This window comes from Etheostoma spectabile, unplaced genomic scaffold, assembly GCF_008692095.1.
Source record: "Etheostoma spectabile isolate EspeVRDwgs_2016 unplaced genomic scaffold, UIUC_Espe_1.0 scaffold00001037, whole genome shotgun sequence".
In the NCBI taxonomy this organism is placed as follows: Eukaryota; Metazoa; Chordata; class Actinopteri; order Perciformes; family Percidae; genus Etheostoma; species Etheostoma spectabile.
The window spans coordinates 45,232-65,084 of NW_022602679.1; the positions used below are offsets into that span (position 1 = coordinate 45,232).

Sequence of the window (19,853 nt, forward strand, 5' to 3'; positions counted from 1 at the left end):
TAACATTGCACATACATAAAAGTCAACAACAAATTCAATAACTGTTACCTGCACATGGGAAAATCAAGTGAAATCAGGGCGAGTACGTCGACACCACGGAGACACAAACCCTACACACACACACATTGAGTTAGCCAGAAGCAATGTAAAGTTAGCTAACTTAACATTTGGCTCTAAATTCAAAACGAATGCTTCAAACGACGACAAACTAACGGCATTGAGCGCTAAAGTACAATACAAAAATAATACAATAAAATTAAACATTGTGTAGTGGCTTTAAAACGTTTTTTTAGCTAATATTGTCTCTGCAGCGTGTAACATGCAACTTACCACAGCAGTTATCAGAAGTTCTGCTGTGGATTACCCATAATTCCCTATCTTCAACCCTGCGGCGCATTGAGAAAGTGACACCAGCAGGTGGCGCTGTTCCCATATATGCAGGAATTTAACAACCTATTTACAACCCTTACACAAGCATTTTGCCAAGGCTCACTTTCCAGCCACCGCCATGTTTTGAAACCATATACAACATTACATGTTTTACCCAGTTTTCTTCTTTTATTCTGTAGTATTTCAATTTCTTTGCGGTAAGTCATCCCAAAAGGATTAATAAAGATAAGTCTGAGTCTGTCTCAGAAAAAAGTCAACAAATCTGAAAATCTTCAGGGTATGTAGCTCAGTGGTAGAGCTCCTGCTTTACATGTTACATGTTACCCCTAAGTGCAAACAGCAGAGCAGAATAGCACAGCGGAAGCGTGCTGGGCCCATAACCCAGAGGTCAATGGATCAAAACTATTCTCTACTAAATCCTATAGCAGAGGATGGTTCCTTGAACTTTCCCTGCAGTATAGCGACCCCTGCCGACCTATTACCTAAAACTACTCATCTCTTCCCCATTGACTCCTCCAAATGACGCGTCTGCTTCTGAAGCATGAGTTTCTTGAATAAAGTAAAGATTGAGTATGCTGAGATCGAGTATGGTCACGTGACTGCACAACGACGTTTGATTGGTGAAACACAGTCATGTGGTAGAGCCTTCAGCGGAAGACTCTCTCTCTATAGCTCTCTCTGGAGCTGCTTGTCAAAGATGGATGGATGGTTGGAACCCTGGTCACTAGCTCATTGTAATCTTGCATGACAGGCAATCCTGTAGGAGGCGCTGTAGCTTAGTGGTTAAAGCACCTGTCTTGTAAACAGGAGATCCTGGGTCCAAATCCCAGCAGTGCCTCATTATCAGTTAATGTTTATGTTATCTGCACTACAAAGAGTGTATATATTTGTTATTTGTTTTTGCTATAGTGCTTAACAAGCATTATATAATTTTGCCCAATTGTGGCGTGTTGAGGGGCAATAAATATCTAAAGTGAAATGGATTGGACCCATTTTTTAATGCTTTTAAACCTTGTTGTTGGGGCTGAACGTGGCCCAGGTGTACACCATGACCCTGTGACATCACTGTTGGGTGGGGTTTCAGGTGCATGTGATGCTGACTGAGGTCAGAGGTGAAATGAACATGAACTTTACAGGCCAAGGCACTTTGGGCGCTGACTGTGTGATTTTAACATCTTCGATGCTGCTGTAATAAAAATTAATACATTTATTATTTGATATTAGTTGACTATATTGGGATATGCAACTGAAGGAAGAATCTTTATGCCTTTGCATTTTGGATGCTTTTCTGTTGTTTAGATATGGCTACATTCACATAAAGTATCCAAAGAGTACAATACTGCACTCTGTTCAGTTGTTTACACCAAGTTCCTCGTAGCGGCTAATCCAAGTTTATCCCCAGAGGAGATGTTGACACACCAACAGAGGTAATCTCTCCAACAACAATGCTGCTGCTGGGATTTGAGCCCAGGATCTCCTGTTTACTAGACAGGCACTTTGACAAACTAAGCCACAGCACCTCCACGAGTACCAACCGTGTTAAGTCTTAATTTATTTGGTGCAGAGACTACCTCTGTTTGCGTGTCATCATCATGTCAACCCAACTCCCGATAAGATACCCTGGTAGCAAATGAAAATGGCATGTTACATTTACACAGAAACACCAATAACATGCCCACAAGGTGTTCTATTTGCCTGATAACTAATGAAATTAATTAAAAAATGCACTACTTTGGCTCCACTACAGTTCTGTGTCAGTCAACTGCTCCATTTCACTCACCACAGAGTGAACTTTAACCAACTAAGCCACAGCACCTCTGGGGATGAACACGTTTCAGTAAACGTTTTAGACACCTCCCTATTTGTTATCTCTTCTTCATGCCGTTCATAACACCTATCACACAAGATCGAGTAATTTGATTAAATTTAGTACCCCTCTTACCTCTACTACCTTTGGACGTAATGCCTTCCGCTTTGCAGCAGTACATGACTGGAATACACTACAAAATACCCTGAAACTTACATCTCTTATCCAATCTCCACCTTTAAGCAAAACCTCCAAAATTACATTGTTGACTCTTGTTCCTGCTGACAATCATGAACCATATTTATACACACATATCTAAGCTCTTATTCTCTTTCTTTCTTCGTTGACTGTCTTTTTTTTATTCAGTTGCTTGTTTTATGTGTCATGTGTTTGACTATGTAAAGTTGTACAGTATGTTCATATCTATTTCTGTAGCCTCTTGGCCAGGTCATGTTTGTAAATGAGAATTGGTTCTCAAACAGTTTACCTGGATAAATAAAGGTTAAATAAAAAACAAACAAAAAAAAAAAACTGAACAGAGTACAGTGGAGTATTGTGCACTTCGGATACTTTAAGTGAATGTAGCCATGTTTAAACAACAGAAAAATATCCAAGATGCAAAGGCATATAGGGAAGGATGATATTTTGAGAAATTACAGTTTATTGGCGGTTGACCTCAACTGAGGAGGTAATAGAGCGGTGGAAGGTGATTCTTCCTTCAGTTGCATATCCCGATATAGTCAACAATATCAAATAATTAATTTATTAATTTTCATTCCAGAAGCATCGAAGACGTTAAAATCACACAGTCAGCGCCCAAAGTGCCTTGGCCGGTAAAGTTCAAGTTTATTTCACCTCTGACCTCAGTCAGCATCACATGCCTGAAACCTCACCCAACAGTGATGTCACAGGGTACTGGTGTACACCGGGGCCACATTAAAAATGCCCAAAGCATTAAAAAATGGGTCCAATCCATTTCCCTTTAGATATGTATTGCCCATCAACAGGCCACAACTGGGCAAAATTAATTATGGTTGTTAAGCACTTTAGCAAAAATAAATAACAATATATACACTTTGTAGTGCAGATAACATAAATATTAACTGATAATGAGACATTGCTGGGATTTGGACCAAGGATCTTCATTAAGTGAGAACCAGGCACTGTTGGGATTTGGACCCAGGATCTCCTGTTTACAAGACAGGCGCTTTAACCACTAAGCTACAGCACCTTCTACAGATAAGCCTGTCTTGCAAGAATACAATGAGCTAATGAACAGGGTTGCTTCCATCCATCCATCTTCGTCCAGCAGCTCCAGTAGAGGACCCCTATGAACTCCAGCAAATTAAAACAGCTGAACGTGTCCTTGAGCGACGCCTCAGGACTCACTGTTGATAGGCAGGCCTACCGAGAACAACAGAAGTCTTATGCAAGGACCTTGAGAGATGAGAGACCCTTTCCCATCATGCCATTTCTCATGGAAAGCCATGGAAAGCTTAAAACACAGTCCTAATTTAGTCCTCCTCAACAGTTAACATAGCGTTTGCTGTGTGGCGTGTCTGTTTTTATTTCTCTCATGTTAACAGTATTGACCAATACGGTAGGCCATCTAACCTCAGCTGACACTCTCACGCCATGCAGGCAGTGTGCAGGAGCCCTAAGCTTCCAAGGTAAGACTGAAATTCATGATAATAAAACCTTTATAACCTTCACACTAAAGTTGCAAAAACACCTCCAATAAAAGGCTTTTATTCGCTTTACATGGACACATGTAATGTTAGGGTACAATACAACATCACATGTCACTTTAGTGATCTAAAAAAATCAGGCAATAACTGGGTTGCACATGTTAAGTATCGGCAACCATGTGGTAACACTTCATACCGTGATAACCAGGCACTGCTGGGATTTGGACCCAGGATCTCCTGTTTACGAGACAGGCGCTTTAACCACTAAGCTACAGCGCCTCCTGCAACTAAGCCCGTCTTGCAAGAATACACTGAGCTAGTGAAAAGGGTTCCCTCCTTCCATCCATCTTAGTCCAGCAGCTCCAGCAGGGGACCCCAAACTGCCCTTTGCCGAGCCACATAAACCAGCTCCGACTGGGGGATCCCGAGGCGTTCCCAGGCCAGGTTGGAGATGTACTTCCTCCACCTAGTCCTGGGTCTTCCCCGAGGCCTCCTCCAAGCTGGACGTGCCTGGACCAGCTCTCTACGGAGGCCCCCAGGAGGCATCCTTACCAGATGACCCAACCACCTCAGTTGTTTACACCGAGTACCTCCATAATGGCCATGCATCCGTGTTCATCCCCAGAGGTGCTGTGGCTTACTTGGTTAAAGTGCCTGTCTAGTCAGCAGAAGTACCTAGGTTCAAATCCCAGCAACACCTTGTTGTTGCAGAGATTACCTGTACTTGTTTTTAAATTGCCTACTAATCAGATTTTGTTGTGGGCGGGGCATTAAGTCTAACTCAGTGGTGAGTGAAATGGAGCAGTTGACTGACACAGAACTGTAGTGGAGCAAAAGTAGCGCATTTATTAATTCATTTAATTAGTTATCAGGCAAATAGAACACCTTGTGGGCTTGTTATTGGTGTTTCTGAGTAAATGTAACATGCAATTTTCATTTGCTACCAGGGTACTTTCACAGGGATTGGGCTGACATGATGATGACACGCCAAAAGAGGTAATCTCTCCAACAACAAGGTGCTGCTGGGATTTGAACCCAGGATCTCCTGTTTACTAGACAGGCACTTTAACCAACTAAGCCACAGCACCTCCATAAGTAGCTACCCTGTTAAGTCTTAATTTGTCTTTTACCTTGTATAAGCTAAACATACAGTATACTGACTGGCAGTATTGGGAGTAATGGCTCAGCTCGCCTAGGCTTGGCGGATCAATCCTATCCAGTCAGTCTGCAGAAGAGGTAGAAGTACCTGGCAGGTCTCTCCCTTCAGCAGTTTGAGAACGCCAGCCCACTCCTTCCCATTGGTGCTGATCATCCACATCTCACCCCCATAGAGCCAGTGAAGCTCGGTCCACCAGATGGAACACTCAACATTTGAACCAGACTGGGGGGGAACGTTTCAGAGCCCAGCACGGATCGTGGAGCAACAGCTACGGCAGCAACAGTACCTTTTGACGTCCACTGTTCCTTCCAACATGGAGCTCTTCCAGATTGTTGAGAATCTCTTGCAGCATGTCTCTTGCAGCTGGATGTTTTTTTTATTTCGGATTCTGATGTAGAGATGGACAAACGACTCAAAAGCATAATACTTCTTGCCGTGACATAACAAGAAACAGTAAAAAAAAAGGTCGGCGAGATAGAGTTCAAGACCCTTTTTTCAGGACACCCAAACTTTGTCGCTCAATATGGCAGGAATTCTATGCATCCAGGGCCAAATGTTTTACCATTTTATCCACTACAGGCCCCTAAGGAACTTTACATGTGTTGACAATAAAGATGCTCACAAAACGCTGCACTTGGAATTGCGTTTCTCATGCACATTCATGTCCTCTTAAATACAAAGAACTGCTAAGTTCTTTATTCCCAATATAAACTCTTAGACATTAGTTCCAAATGAAAATACTAGTTGTCAGAACTGGGATTTGAACCCACACCTCCAGTGGAGACTGCGACCTGAACGCAGCACCTTGGACCACTCGGCCATCCTGACTGATCCAACAGATCTTCAGTAGGACCTGTCTCAAAAATCATAATATAGTAAATTAAACATGTCATGATATAGTAGGTTCTCAGTCATGAGAACCTGCTATATCATGACATGTCTGACGGGGCGCTACCTATACCATCCAAAGACTGAGACTGCAGCAATATGTTCAATGCCCGTATATGTTTAATGTATTCATATTTTCGTTATTTTCACAATGTTTATTCTTCTCATCGGGTAGGATTGCATTTTTCTTAGGCGGCAAATTCCCCTGGGCCTGGTGGTATCTGGCTGCACCAGAGCACCTGGGATGTCAGGCTTTAAATCCCCACCTTTGAAAAGTGCCGCTTCTTAGCCGGATTATGTCTGGCCTTGTCATAAATAATAGAGGCGAGGCCTCAAAACTGAGAATATATTGGGGCGTGATATTTAAATTACAATCGTTTCCAGCCGCTGCATTTATCAATGTACGATCATTCTTACGCTCTGATTGGTGTGATACAAACGTTTCATGAATCTCACGTGAAGCCTGTCGTACGTTAGGTTAATAAATGAGGGCCATTAGCTCTAAGGATGTGCTTCAATACATAACTGAAGTGGACACACTAATGAGTAGTACAATGGTGCAATCTGTTTACCTTGTCATAAGCTAAAGCCTTTGTCCAAGCTACAAGAAAACAAGGCGCTCTTCTGCAAACGCACAGCTGGGAGTGCTTGAGAGTCCTTTGAGGTGCAGCGTGATTTTAGGCTGAGATGCTTCGGGTGTGTTAAGGTGTGAGCCCAAATAGTCGTCGAACGACAAAGACAAGACAGCGATCAGGTGATAGAACCGGGGTATTGATGTCCCATCCATGCAACCGATGGATATGATCAAAACCTGTAAACAGCCCAACCACATCACTGGAAAGTCAGCATTACTATAGGACAGGGTAGTGGATGTCAATTTTTTAATCTGCCAGAACATGACTTGCCACTTTTCATGGGCTGTCAACAACTTTTCCAGCAGTTATATCATCTCACCATGGAAATCAGAGTTAGCAGAGGATGGTTTCAATCCATCGACCTTTGGCTCCATTGTGCCACAAATTTAAAGTGCTTCCCTCTAGGCGTTCAGGGATATTGCATTCACAAGAATCGGATGGACAGACATGAGGACACAGTCACCTTGACATTGAACCTTTGACCTCCAAAATCTCATCAATTGATTTGCGAGTTCAGATGAATGTTTTTGCAAACTTTGAAGGAACACAAACATGGGCGTTGTGATAAGATGGTGTTGTCTATCGTTGTTTCTGAGATCAACAATACCTTCTAAAGTTGAATAGCTATTGCATAACCGGTATTATTAGAGAAGAGCTCTTGTTGGCACTGTAGGCGGACAATTTAGAAAATTAAGTTACTTTAAACTTTAAACTGTTACATCTCCTCTGAATCACCATCTGCAAATTTCCAAGCCTCGTTGGCATGCCGACCACCATCTACAGCAGGTAAATCGCTGGTTAGCTATGCATGAGTACCTCATATCTTTTACCAGGTTCAAGTGGTTAATAGTTATGGTCAATGAAGCTTCATTAAGCTTTCTGAACAATGTTCTTCATTTTCTGAACTTATTCACTCAGTAGTGTTTTATTATTGGTTGTGCATCTGTGATTGCCCTAGAGGTGCTCTCAGTCCAGCACCTCTCCCCCTCATCTTTGTTAGTTTTACACTGTCCAGCATAAATTGCTGACACCATACCTCACACTCATCCATGCATACACCTTGCATACATGTATGCAACCTTTGCACACAGTCTTTTGTCTCCCCTTTTCATGGGGTCATTACAAAGCATCTAGTGTTGATCTTAGCCTTTGTGTGAGTACATAGGTCTCCACATACATAGTTTTTATTAAGATTGACGACCAAATTGTTAGTTTTTCTTAAATTTTGCGAACCATTGCAATGCCTTTCAAGTGTTTTAAAAAACAAAAAAACACTACTGCTGCTGAAAATACAGTGACAGGTGGTTGAATACCGGCACAAGCACATGAATGGAATTTGTCATTCTTTGGTTATTTCTGAGATTGATACAATGAAAGGAATTATTTAAGAGTGGTAGCAAACCAATGAAAAGGGTTATAGAACATAAATGGTATGTCCTTGGACATACAAGAGCTCAGGTATGTCAAATGGACAATTCATCTAGTAAAATGTGCAACTCTACACCTGAACAGGGACTTGAACCCTGGACCCTCAGATTAAAAGTCTGATGCTCTACCGACTGAGCTGCCCAGGCTTCTGAAACAGAAAACTGTGGGAAAAACAATCTCCTGAATTACGAATTAAAGTGCAAGTAAATGAAGACCATTCTTTCTTTTTCGCTCAACACGACACCAGCACCACAGCACTTAGCCCTCGTGACAAGAAAAATGCACCAGATGACCTTCTATCCAAGCAGGGAGATGAGTACAGAGATTTGGGTGCTTGCAAGATGGACGTAGGTTGCCTATTGTACATTTAGACTTACCAGCAACATTATTATGATGCAAACCTGCTTGAAAAACAGCCACAATTCTTTTTTAAAGACTTATGGATGGAACACAAACAATATGGCAGTATCTGAAGTGTTCAAGAACCTCAACTCTACACCTGAACAGGGACTTGAACCCTGGACCCTCAGATTAAAAGTCTGATGCTCTACCAACTGAGCTACCCAGGCTTCTAAAATAAAGGACTGTGGGAAAAACGATCTCCTGAACTACAAATTAAAGTGCAAGTAAATAAAGACCAAAAAGCTGCTGCCATGATCACGGTCTTCTGGACAGCAGGAGGGTAGACCATAATTTGCACATTGCCTGAGAACACCAAATGTTATTGCACAAACTGGTTGAAAATTGGCTAAATTGGCCAAAACGATTAAAAAACTCAAAGTCAAAACTCATCATGGCCACTAGCAGACTGTGAACATCCTGCAAACCTGCATGACAGATGACAACAGTGAGCACTTCATACATATCCCAGAATCAAGCTGTTGCCTTACCAGGGACTTGAGCTGTGGTATTCTTTTTTGTCCAAAATGTTGATAACCTAATGCAATTTTACGGCTCTAGACAAATAAACTTTATTGCTAGTGGTTACAATAAAACAACTCTCCCTCTGGTTCCGCTTCTATACTCTTAGTGTCCTCATGCGGAAGCACTATACGTAGTTTGATCAAAAGCCCTCGTGACTGAAAAAATCCACCAGATGACTTGCCATCCAATCAGGGAGATCAGCACAGATATTTGGGTGCTAGCAAGATGGATGTAGGTTGGCCATTGTTCATTTAGACGTACCACCAACATTGAGCTACCCATGCTTCGAAAACAGAGGTCTGTGGAAAAAACAATCTCCTGAACTATAAATTGAGGTGCAAGTAAATGAAGAAGATTAAGCTGTTGCCATGGAAGGAAAAATCCACCAGATGACTTGCCATCAAAGCATAGAGATCAGCACTTCATACATATCCCACAATAAAGCTTTGGCCATACCGAGGACTTGAGCTGTGGTATTCTTTTTCACTCAAAACATTGATAACCTAATTAAAACAACACAGCTTCAGACAAGTAAACTTTACTGCTGGTGGGTACAAAAAAACAACTCTCCCTCTTGTTCCACTTCTATACTCTTAGTGTTACGGTTAGTAAGACCCAGAACCATAGAGATACAAAAGGCACGCAGACAGGATAAGGTTCAGGTAGTTTAATGAGTGCGGAGGGGTTCGAACACCGGTGTAGACAGGTGGCTGGTCGGCGTGAGGGAGGAAGGCAGCTCGGAGGGACAACGGATGGATCTAAGGAGAGGCAGAGTTAGTACTAGAATACAACAAGAAACAACAACACAGGCGCAAATGACTAGGAGCCCAGTTACCACAATAGTGCATGTAATGATCTGGCGTTGAAGAGGCGGTCAGCCCGGGTTTATGTATTGCAGTGGGTGATGAGTGTTGAGGAACAGCTGAGTGGATGACGGAACGTAGATGGAAAGCCACGCCTCTAGATCCCCTGGAACGCCCTCACGGCAAGACAGACAAGACACACAGAAGAAAGGGAAGACACGACACAGGTTGGGGAATGCACCAGACCACAACACTTAGCCCTCGTGACAAGAAAAATGCACCAGATGACCTTCTATCCAAGCAGGGAGATGAGTACAGAGATTTGGGAGCTAGCAAGATGGACGTAGGTTGCCTATTGTACATTTAGACTTACCAGCAACATTGTTATGGTGCAAACCTGCTTGAAAAACAGCCACAATTCTTTTTAAAGACTTATGGATGGAACACAAACGATATGGCAGTATCTGAAGTGTTCAAGAACGTCAACTCTACACCTGAACAGGGACTTGAACCCTGGACACTCAGATTAAAAGTCTGATGCTCTACCGACTGAGCTACCCTGGCTTCTAAAACTACTGGCTGTGGAAAAAATAATCTCCTGAACTACAGATTGAAGTTTAAGTAAATGAAGACCATTGAGCTGTTGCCATGATCACGGTCTTCTGGACAGCAGGAGGGTAGACCATAATTTCCACAATGCCTGAGAACACCAAATGTTATTGCACAAACTGGTTGAAAATTGGCTAAATTGACCAAAACGGTTAAAAAGCTCAAAGTCCCAACTCATCATGGCCACTAGCAGATTGTGAACATCCTGCAAACCTGCATGACAGATGACGTTAGCGAGCACTTCATACATATCACACAATCAAGCTGTTGCCTTACCAGGGACTTGAGCTGTGGTATTCTTTTTCGCTGAAAACGTTGATAACCTATTGCAATTTGTGGACAAATAAACTTTATTGCTGGTAAAAACAATAAAACAACTCTCCCTCTTGATCCGCTTCCTCTTGACGGGAAAAATCCACCAGATGACTTGCCATCCAAGCAGGGAGATCAGCACAGAGATTTGGGTGCTAACAAGATGGATGTAGGTTGGCCATTGTTCATTTAGAGATAGCACCCGCATTGTTATGATGCAAACCTGCATGAAAAACAGCCACAATTCTTTTTAAAGACTTGTGCATGTTACTTACATGATACAACAGTGTCTGAAAGTGTTCAGAATTGCCAAAGTGTACAACTCATCCAGCTCATCCAGAACTCGGACAATTTTGCTCAATTTGGCCTTAATTGTTTCTGGACATCTGTTCTTTTTAAACAGTTAAAAAGCAGGCCGGTTAGCTCAGATTGTTTGAGTGTGGTGCTAAAAATGCTAAGCACCGGCAGACACTTTAGGGGTTCTAAAATCACCTAACCCTACGCCCAAGAGCATCTGTATCCACTTTTTTTATGCACAAATTGGCCATCAGCGCAAAACAAGTCTCAATCTCTATAGCTCTACTTTCCACGTCTTTTGTAGGAAGGCCAAAAACATACAGTTGTAAGGTTGTCTGCTCAGTAAGTGCAAATATGAGTCACAGGTAACTGATGTGCCTAGCATTCAATCTATTTCCTTCAACAAAAGCTAACTGGCCACCTAATTAGTCTGCTGTGCGCCTTCAATATCATATCATATCAATATTATGTGGATATTATGAAAGAAACTGTCAAGCAAACACTTGCAACACTTTTAAAGGTTCCATGGTGTAATGGTTAGCACTTTGGACTCAAATCTCAGTGGAATGTGTTTTTAAGCCACAGTATAAGTGAAAAAAATCAACCTTTCAACTTTCCACATTTAGTTTAAAGTGAGCTTACAGGTTTAATGTCCTTGGCCATTTAGACTGAAAACGGTATGTTGGTGGGGGCATGTTGAGGAGTCACCTGGTTGTTAATGTGAAGGAGCTCCACATTTGACAGTATTGACTGGAAGTGATAGGCTTTGAGTTACATGGGGGATACACACTTTGCATTCAGTCACCATAAAAATTAGGTATCACTGAAATTTGAACTTGTGTTGCTGCAGTCAGAGTATACAGTGCTCATCCTGAACGGGCCAGTATAGTGCATCAGAATTGCTTGTTGAATGGTCTATTAGCTTTGGAACCCCCCTTTCCCCACAGCTTTCAATTGTCAGATATGGGTGGGGGAGTGGGCACTGTGTCCAACCCTTTCTGTGTAAAAAAAAAACACTAAAGAAGTCTCTTGGATGAGAGACAAAACTTCTGCGGAGGACCTTTTTACCAAGTCCTGTTGCCCTTCAAGGTTCAAGGAGTCTTTATTTTCAAGATGGCGGCTTAAGGGACAGTCGGGACGAGGGGCGCTGGCGCTTATTTTTGCCTATTTCTCCAGTTTATACTCTGCAAAAAGCGACAAGGCAGTCTCTTCTCGTCGGCTAAACTTGCGATGAGTATTAGTGATTATTTTTTAAGACCGTCTGAGAACATGCCACGAAGGAAAAACGTTGTGACGGAGACGACAGGGGAATCGAGCGGAGAAGCTAATAAGGCTACTGGCGGTTTGGCTAGCGAAAAGGTTTGCGACTCTGAGAGGATGGACCCAGCTCTTCAGGAGGTGATTCGTGCGGTAACCGACAACCTTACGAAGGTTTTCGAAGACAAATTAAGGGACCAACTTGACCCGATATCGAGATTTATGCATGATTACCGAGAGCAGCTTCAAGAACACGAGAGGCGCATCGCAGAGGCAGAGTCCCGTATCTCCACCGTGGAAGACGAAACAGCCCCTGTCGTTAATAAGCTGAAGTCACTGGAGAGACAGGTGAAAGAGCTCACGGATCACATTGATGACATGGAAAATAGGGGTAGGAGACGAAACATACGCATAATTGGGCTCCGAGAGTCTACGGAATACGCGGAGGGAATGATCCCGCTTTATTCTTTGAGAAGTGGCTCCCAAAAGTGCTGAACATCCAAACGGAAACCGGGAAGCTAAAAGTGGACAGAGCTCATCGCACCGGAGGTCCAGTTCCCGCCGCTGGCCAAAGGCCACGTCCAGTCCTGGTTAGGCTGCACAACTACCGCGACAAGGAGAGGATCATGCGTGCGTCTTTGGAAAAGGGCAAGAATGGGCAACCCCTGGAGCACGACGGTGCCTCTGTGATGATTTTTCAGGATTTCTCAGCGGCTGTTGCACAGAAGCGTAAAGGCTTTGATGGCGTTAAGAAACGTCTGAAAACCGTGGATGCCAGCTACAGGCTCCTCTACCCCGCCAAGCTTAAAGTCACTCACCGTGGTACTACAAGTATGTATCAGACCCCAGCTGAAGTTGAACGATTTCTGGATATGCTTAAATAAGCCCCGCTGTCAGCGCCATGGGACACATAGGTACTTCGTTTTACTGTTTTATACACCTATGTGAATTCAATTATTGTGATGAATAGTATTCTTATGCGGAGACATTATGCTTGTCGTTATATATTACTTTTTGTAAAATGGGTAAATAATGGTTCTTATTATCCAAGCGCCGGCCCCCCCTTTTCTTTTTTTTCTTTTTTTGGTTGTTGCTCTTGAATTAGCTAAACAGGTGACTGTTTGTTGTCAGAAGACCTACACACTTGTTGGCAGTTAGCTAGTTTTACTGTTTGTTACATGTTATTCCAGCTCTTTTTGAAGTATGGAGGAGGAGGGAGGAGAGAAAAATGTTCGACCTCATTATACCAAAGAAACTATGTCAGAGTCCACGCGCCTTGTTTTTATAGCTAAATGCTATTATGTCAGCACTTAATATTTGTACATGGAATGTTAATGGCATTCACACACCTCTTAAACGGAGAAAGGTCTTAACATATCTTGAGAGGGCACAGGTTCAAGTAGCTTTTTTACAAGAAACCCATTTGGATGCGAAAGAACATGCAAAATTGCAACAGGGTGTTTTCAATCAGGCCTTCTTTTCCTCCTTTACATCTAGAAGCAGAGGTGTTATCATTCTGATCCGGAAAAATGTACCATTTAAACTTATGGATTGCATAAAAGATGCCGGTGGGAGATATATTATTGTGAAGGGTATTCTGTTTGGGGAGGAGATCGCCTTTATGAACGTCTACTTCCCCCCTGGTCAACCAGGCAAATTTCTAATGTCTGCTTTTACAAAACTGGTGGAATTGAACATCAAGAATACAATTGTGGGTGGAGATTTTAACTGTCATCTCTCCCCCTTGGTTGATAAATCCCCATCTGGCAAATGTCGTATTTCATCTCAGGCCCAATTGGTTTTGACTTTGTGTGAGGAGTTGGCATATATTGATGTGTGGAGAACACAACATTTAACAGATAAGGAATTCACATTCTTCTCCAAAGTACATTCTTGTTATACAAGAATTGATTATTTTTTTGTCCCCAGGCAGTTCCTACCATCAGTCATTTCTAGCTTAATCGGTAACATAATATCAGACCATGCGCCTGTGTACATTAAATGTAACGTTGGAACTGTGGCCAGTTGATCAAGACGGTGGCACTTTGACTCCTCTATTTTGTATGATGGAAAATTTAAAACTTATTTTGCAGAGGAATTCAAGCATTTTCTCTCAGTTAATGCAGCATCCACCGATGATCCATCATTACTGTGGGAGACCTCCAAAGCTTATTGCAGAGGCCTCATTACTACTTTTACAAATGGTAAAAGACGCAGGCAAGCAGAACAAAGATTCATTTTGGAAGCCAAATTGAAGAAGGCTGAGCAAGTCTATCAAGTTAGACCCTCCACAGAGAAACTCAAAGAAATCCAGACTCTCCGCTCTGCGCTAAACTGCCTGCTAACAAATGAAGCAGAGAAAAAAATGAGATTTGCAAAACAAAAACTACATGAACACGGTGACAAGCCTGGGAAATATTTGTCATACGTGATCAAAAAGAAATCAGACTCTCAAAATATAGCATTCATTAACGACAGGAATGGCAAACAACTCTTTGACTCAGATGATATTAACAACACCTTCAAAAGATTTTACGAAAATCTCTACGAGTCTCAGATCTCTAATGACACTACAGAGCTAATGGACACCTTTTTTCCAACTTTAACCTTCCTTGTTTGACAGAAATCCAAAATCAACATTAGACAGTCCTATAACCATTAAGGAAGTCACGGAAGCCATTGGAGGTCTGCAGTCTGGAAAAACAGCAGGGCCTGACTCTCTTATTGTAGAATTTTACAAGGAGCTCATCACCCTACTGGTCGAACCGCTGCTACACATGTTTAACGACTCTTTTCGAAAAGGTCACTTGCCCATGTCATTGAGGGAAGCCAACATATCTCTAATACTTAAAAAAAATAAACCACCGGAAGATTGTGCCTCGTACAGGCCAATTTCCTTATTAAATGTAGACTTAAAGATCCTTTCAAAAATATTAGCGAAACGTTTGGAGATCCTACTCCCAACACTTATCAATGAGGATCAAACTGGCTTCATTAAGGGACGTTGCTCCTTTAATAACATGCGTAGGTTGCTCAACGTGATCCAGTTCTTCAATCAAAGTGCAATGCCTGGTCTAGTTGTTTCCCTAGACGCCGAAAAGGCATTTGATCGCGTTGAGTGGTCATATCTTTTCTACACTATGAGAAAGTTTGGCCTGGGGATAAATTTTGTTAATTGGATCAGAATACTTTACAGCGAGCCTTGCTCAGCTGTTATTACTAATGGTTTACGATCGCCAAATTTCCGGGTGCAAAGGAGAACACGCCAAGGCTGCCCCCTATCGCCCCTGCTTTTTGCTCTGGTTATGGAGCCTCTGGCAGAGGCGGTGCGGACCCATGGGGGGATATGTGGTCTGACCATTGGGGAGAGACAACACAAGATTACTTTATATGCTGACGACGTGCTCATATTTCTATCTCAGCCTGAGGACTCTATCCCGCATCTCATAGAGACCATTAACAGGTTTGGGGACTTTTCGGGCTATAAAATCAATTTCAACAAATCTGAGGTCATGCCACTAGGCACATTAAAACGTCAACCATCTATACCTGCTCCATTTCCTTTCACTTGGTCCCCAGAAGGATTTTCATACCTGGGAATAAGAATTACCCCCTCATTTGACAAAATGTATAAGGCCAATTTCATCCCCTTATTTGAACGGATTCGGTTGGACCTTGAAAGATGGAGAGCGCTGCCTCTCTCGTGGTTGTCTCTTCTAAAAATGAATGTCTTGCCCAGACTTCTATATCCCATACAAATGATTCCAGTTCTTTTTCTCCGTAAAACAATTAAGGCTCTAAATGGGTGCTAAGTTCTTTTATATGGGCAGGAAGGAAACCACGCTTAAAAATTTCTACACTGTGCCTCCCGTCCACGAGTGGAGGCCTTGATCTCCCGGACATACGAAAGTATCAGATCAGTGCTCACATGCGTGCTGCTGCTGATTGGACAGGGGGCCTGCTTCTCTGTGGCTTGATATAGAAAGCTCTATGTCCAGGTTCCTTTAAAAAACTTACTTTTTTTGGGAAAAACTATACTATAAAAACGTACTGCAGTAACCCCATTACTATTAACACTGTGAGGGCATGGCAAATGGTCCAAAAACTTGAGGACAGGTTCCAAATTATATCTCCTCTTACACCTATTTGTGATAACCCGATGTTTCTACCTGGCGCCATGGACTCTGGCTTCAAAATATGGTCAATAAAGGGAATTCGTACGCTTTCTGACTTGATGGAAGGTAACACATTATTATCATTCTCCCAACTATTGGATAAATATGATATTGGGAGGCAGGATTTCTTTCGTTATTTGCAAATTAGAGATTTCATACAGAAAAAAAAACGCACTCGATGTGGACCAAACAATTTCAGTGTGTGAAAAACAGCTTTTTTCCCCCAGGGTAAAAACTTCAAAGTCTTTTACAACTTGCTGAAAGAGCACCCCTTACCAAATACATTTCACCTAAAAGAAGTTTGGGAAAAGGAATTGCAGTGGGCAATAAATCAGGAGGGATGGGATGAGGTTTGGAAGAATGTAAAGTCTTTAAGTATTTGCAATCGGGTTAAGTCCATACAATTTAAAATTTTACACCGTGCGCACATTTCTCCTTCTCAGCGAAGTAAATTCAATGCAAGCCTCTCACCATTTTGTCTAAAATTTAAAGTGGATATTGGTAGTCTTACACATTGTTACTGGTCCTGCAGGGAAATTCAACATTTTTGGCATATAATTAAATGTGAATTAGATAAGATTTTCTCTGTTTGCACACAATTTAACCCATTGTATTTACTACTTGGTTTAACCGACGCCGGTATTACTGCTAAATATCAGCGTCAACTCTACAGAATGCTTACTTTTTGTGCAAGAAAATGTGTGGTATTGAATTGGATTTCTGACAAAGTACCAAGTAAATCACAATGGCTAAATATAGTACTGGACTATATATCTCTGGACTACTTGACGAGCAAACTGCACGATAAAGAAAATAACTTTTATAAAGTTTGGGAACCTTTTACTTCTTATGTAGGTTTTGAAACTTCGGTTCTTCTGAGAGGATTTGTAATTTGAGGATGACCGAATTGTAAACATCTGAAATGTTTTGGTATAGACCATTTGTTTTCCATTGCTGTCTTTTTTTTTTTCCTTCTTTTCTCTTTGGTAGGTATGTATATGTGTACGCATATGCTCGTATAGGTATGTAACTTTAAGAGCTAGATTGTTCTCTTGTTCTTGTACTGTATTTGTTTGTCAAAACGTTGAAAACCAATAAATATATAAAAAAAAAAAAAACTAAAATTCATAAATTTAAATCATAAAATTTTAAACCCAGGTTATTTTTGTTAATAGAAACTCATTTCTGATAAAGAAACTTAACATGTAAAATTTGAAGTGTTGATCCCAAAGTGATCACCTTTTTGTGCAATTGTTTTAGTTTGGAGGCATGCATAAAGTAATGGCAAAAAGAAACAGTTGTGCTTCCAGGCAGATTAAATCATTCATAGCTTAGAATTTATCAGAGAAGTATGGTAAAATCAGTTCAGTTTAATATCACCACAGATATAAGTAGGTACATGCAGAAACATGTCAAATCAGGTTGACAAGGTAACAGGCGTCAGGTTGGCGGCCTGGTCGCCCAGCGTCAGGTTGGCGGCCTGGTCGCCCAGCGTCAGGTTGGCGGCCTGGTCGCCCAGCGTCAGGTTGGCGGCCTGGTCGCCCAGCGTCTGGTTGGCGGCCTGGTCGCCCAGCGTCTGGTTGGCGGCCTGGTCGCCCAGCGTCTGGTTGGCGGCCTGGTCGCCCAGCGTCTGGTTGGCGGCCTGGTCGCCCAGCGTCTGGTTGGCGGCCTGGTCGCCCAGCGTCTGGTTGGCGGCCTGGTCGCCCAGCGTCTGGTTGGCGGCCTGGTCGCCCAGCGTCTGGTTGGCGGCCTGGTCGCCCAGCGTCTGGTTGGCGGCCTGGTCGCCCAGCGTCTGGTTGGCGGCCTGGTCGCCCAGCGTCTGGTTGGCAGCCTGGTCGCCCAGCGTCTGGTTGGCAGCCTGGTCGCCCAGCGTCTGGTTGGCAGCCTGGTCGCCCAGCGTCTGGTTGGCAGCCTGGTCGCCCAGCGTCTGGTTGGCAGCCTGGTCGCCCAGCGTCTGGTTGGCAGCCTGGTCGCCCAGCGTCTGGTTGGCAGCCTGGTCGCCCAGCGTCTGGTTGGCAGCCTGGTCGCCCAGCGTCTGGTTGGCAGCCTGGTCGCCCAGCGTCTGGTTGGCAGCCTGGTGTGTATCCCCCATGTAACTCAAAGCCTATCACTTCCAGTCAATACTGTCAAATTTGGAGCTCCTTCTGATTACATTAACAACCAGGTGGCTCCTCAACATGCCCCCACCAACATACTGTTTACAGTCTAAATGACCAAGGACATTACACCTGTAAGCTCACTTTAAACTAGATGTTGAAAGTTGAAAGGTTGATCTTTTTCACCTGTGCTGTGGCTTAAAAACAGGTTCCACTGAGATTTGAACTCAGACAACTGGATTCAGAGTCCCCACCCATTTCATGACAACCTAACCCACTTCCAGGTTAAATCCTGTCCACTTCCGGGTTTGGCCAGATACAGATACAGATAATTCATATGGTTAACAGATACAGATACAGCTGTACGTGCTAATCTTTATTAAACACTTCTTGAGTTAACCTTCCACTTTTTTTTGCCTTTTTACGTACATAACTACAGCTCTGATTTAATACAGGACCAATGTCAGAGATCGTGCAGATCTTTCACCAGCTAAATACCAATTCCCATACCGGGAGCTGAACCAGGGCCTGGGTGAAAACCAGGGTTTTCCTTACTATTAGAAGTCTTTAAGAGCAGCAACCAAGACCTTTTGGACACCACTTAGGCCAAATGAATGTAAAATCAAACCAACTGAACGCTTTCTCAGATCTACTGATTGTAGTTTCCAGAGGACTCCTTAAGAATGCATGTAAAGGTTATTTAGGCAGAATCCAGACTTCTAGACCATATGGGACTGACACGTTGAATAATAACAGTGATTTTATGAATACATCCATAGATATGCCAGGAACAGGGCAAATACATATAAATACAATGATACATATATCATTGCATGAGTTAGATTCGGGGAAATGCATATCAGGGCATAGGGCTAATACAGCTCTCATTTAATACAGGACCAATGACACAGACCTTGCTGCAGACCTTCATCGGCTAGACATCGATTCCCATACCGGGAGTTGAACCCAGGCCACCTGGGTTAAAACCAGGAATCCTAACCGCTAGACCATATGGGACATTAATAACAGGGAAATGATTACATGAATCAATTCATAGGCTGGCTCGAAACAGGCCTTCTCTTGAACGTGAAGAAGCTTCTTAAAAAGTTTTATCTTGAAGCTTTTGAGTGTTCTTTAGGTTTTTATCTGCTTTAACTATTACCGGACGGCGGGGGCACGGAGCAGAGCAGAGCGGCCGTTAGGGAGGAATCCTCCTCCGTGTTCAGCTCCATTTTGAACCTGTAAGCTCACTTTAAACTAGATGTGGAAAGTTGAAAGGTTGATCTTTTTCACCTGTGCTGTGGCTTAAAAACAGGCTCCACTGAGATTTGAACTCAGATCGCTGGATTCAGAGTCCAGAGTGCTAACCATTACACCATGGAACC

General features: G+C 42.8%; 6 non-coding genes across 6 annotated transcripts; 1 reads left to right on the forward strand and 5 right to left on the reverse strand.

Moving 5' to 3' along the window:
- The first annotated feature begins 1,155 nt into the window (after nucleotides 1-1,155).
- Nucleotides 1,156-1,228, forward strand: trnat-ugu (transfer RNA threonine (anticodon UGU)). The gene has a single exon. It is a non-coding gene; the product is annotated as a tRNA-Thr (tRNA).
- A 2,127-nt stretch (nucleotides 1,229-3,355) lies between these two features.
- On the reverse strand, nucleotides 3,356-3,428 carry trnat-ugu (transfer RNA threonine (anticodon UGU)). The gene has a single exon. It is a non-coding gene; the product is annotated as a tRNA-Thr (tRNA).
- Nucleotides 3,429-4,091: 663 nt separating this feature from the next.
- trnat-cgu (transfer RNA threonine (anticodon CGU)) lies at nucleotides 4,092-4,164 on the reverse strand. The gene has a single exon. It is a non-coding gene; the product is annotated as a tRNA-Thr (tRNA).
- Nucleotides 4,165-4,899: 735 nt separating this feature from the next.
- Nucleotides 4,900-4,973, reverse strand: trnat-agu (transfer RNA threonine (anticodon AGU)). The gene has a single exon. It is a non-coding gene; the product is annotated as a tRNA-Thr (tRNA).
- Nucleotides 4,974-8,491: 3,518 nt separating this feature from the next.
- trnak-uuu (transfer RNA lysine (anticodon UUU)) lies at nucleotides 8,492-8,564 on the reverse strand. Its single transcript has one exon. It is a non-coding gene; the product is annotated as a tRNA-Lys (tRNA).
- An 11,217-nt stretch (nucleotides 8,565-19,781) lies between these two features.
- Nucleotides 19,782-19,853, reverse strand: trnaq-cug (transfer RNA glutamine (anticodon CUG)). The gene has a single exon. It is a non-coding gene; the product is annotated as a tRNA-Gln (tRNA).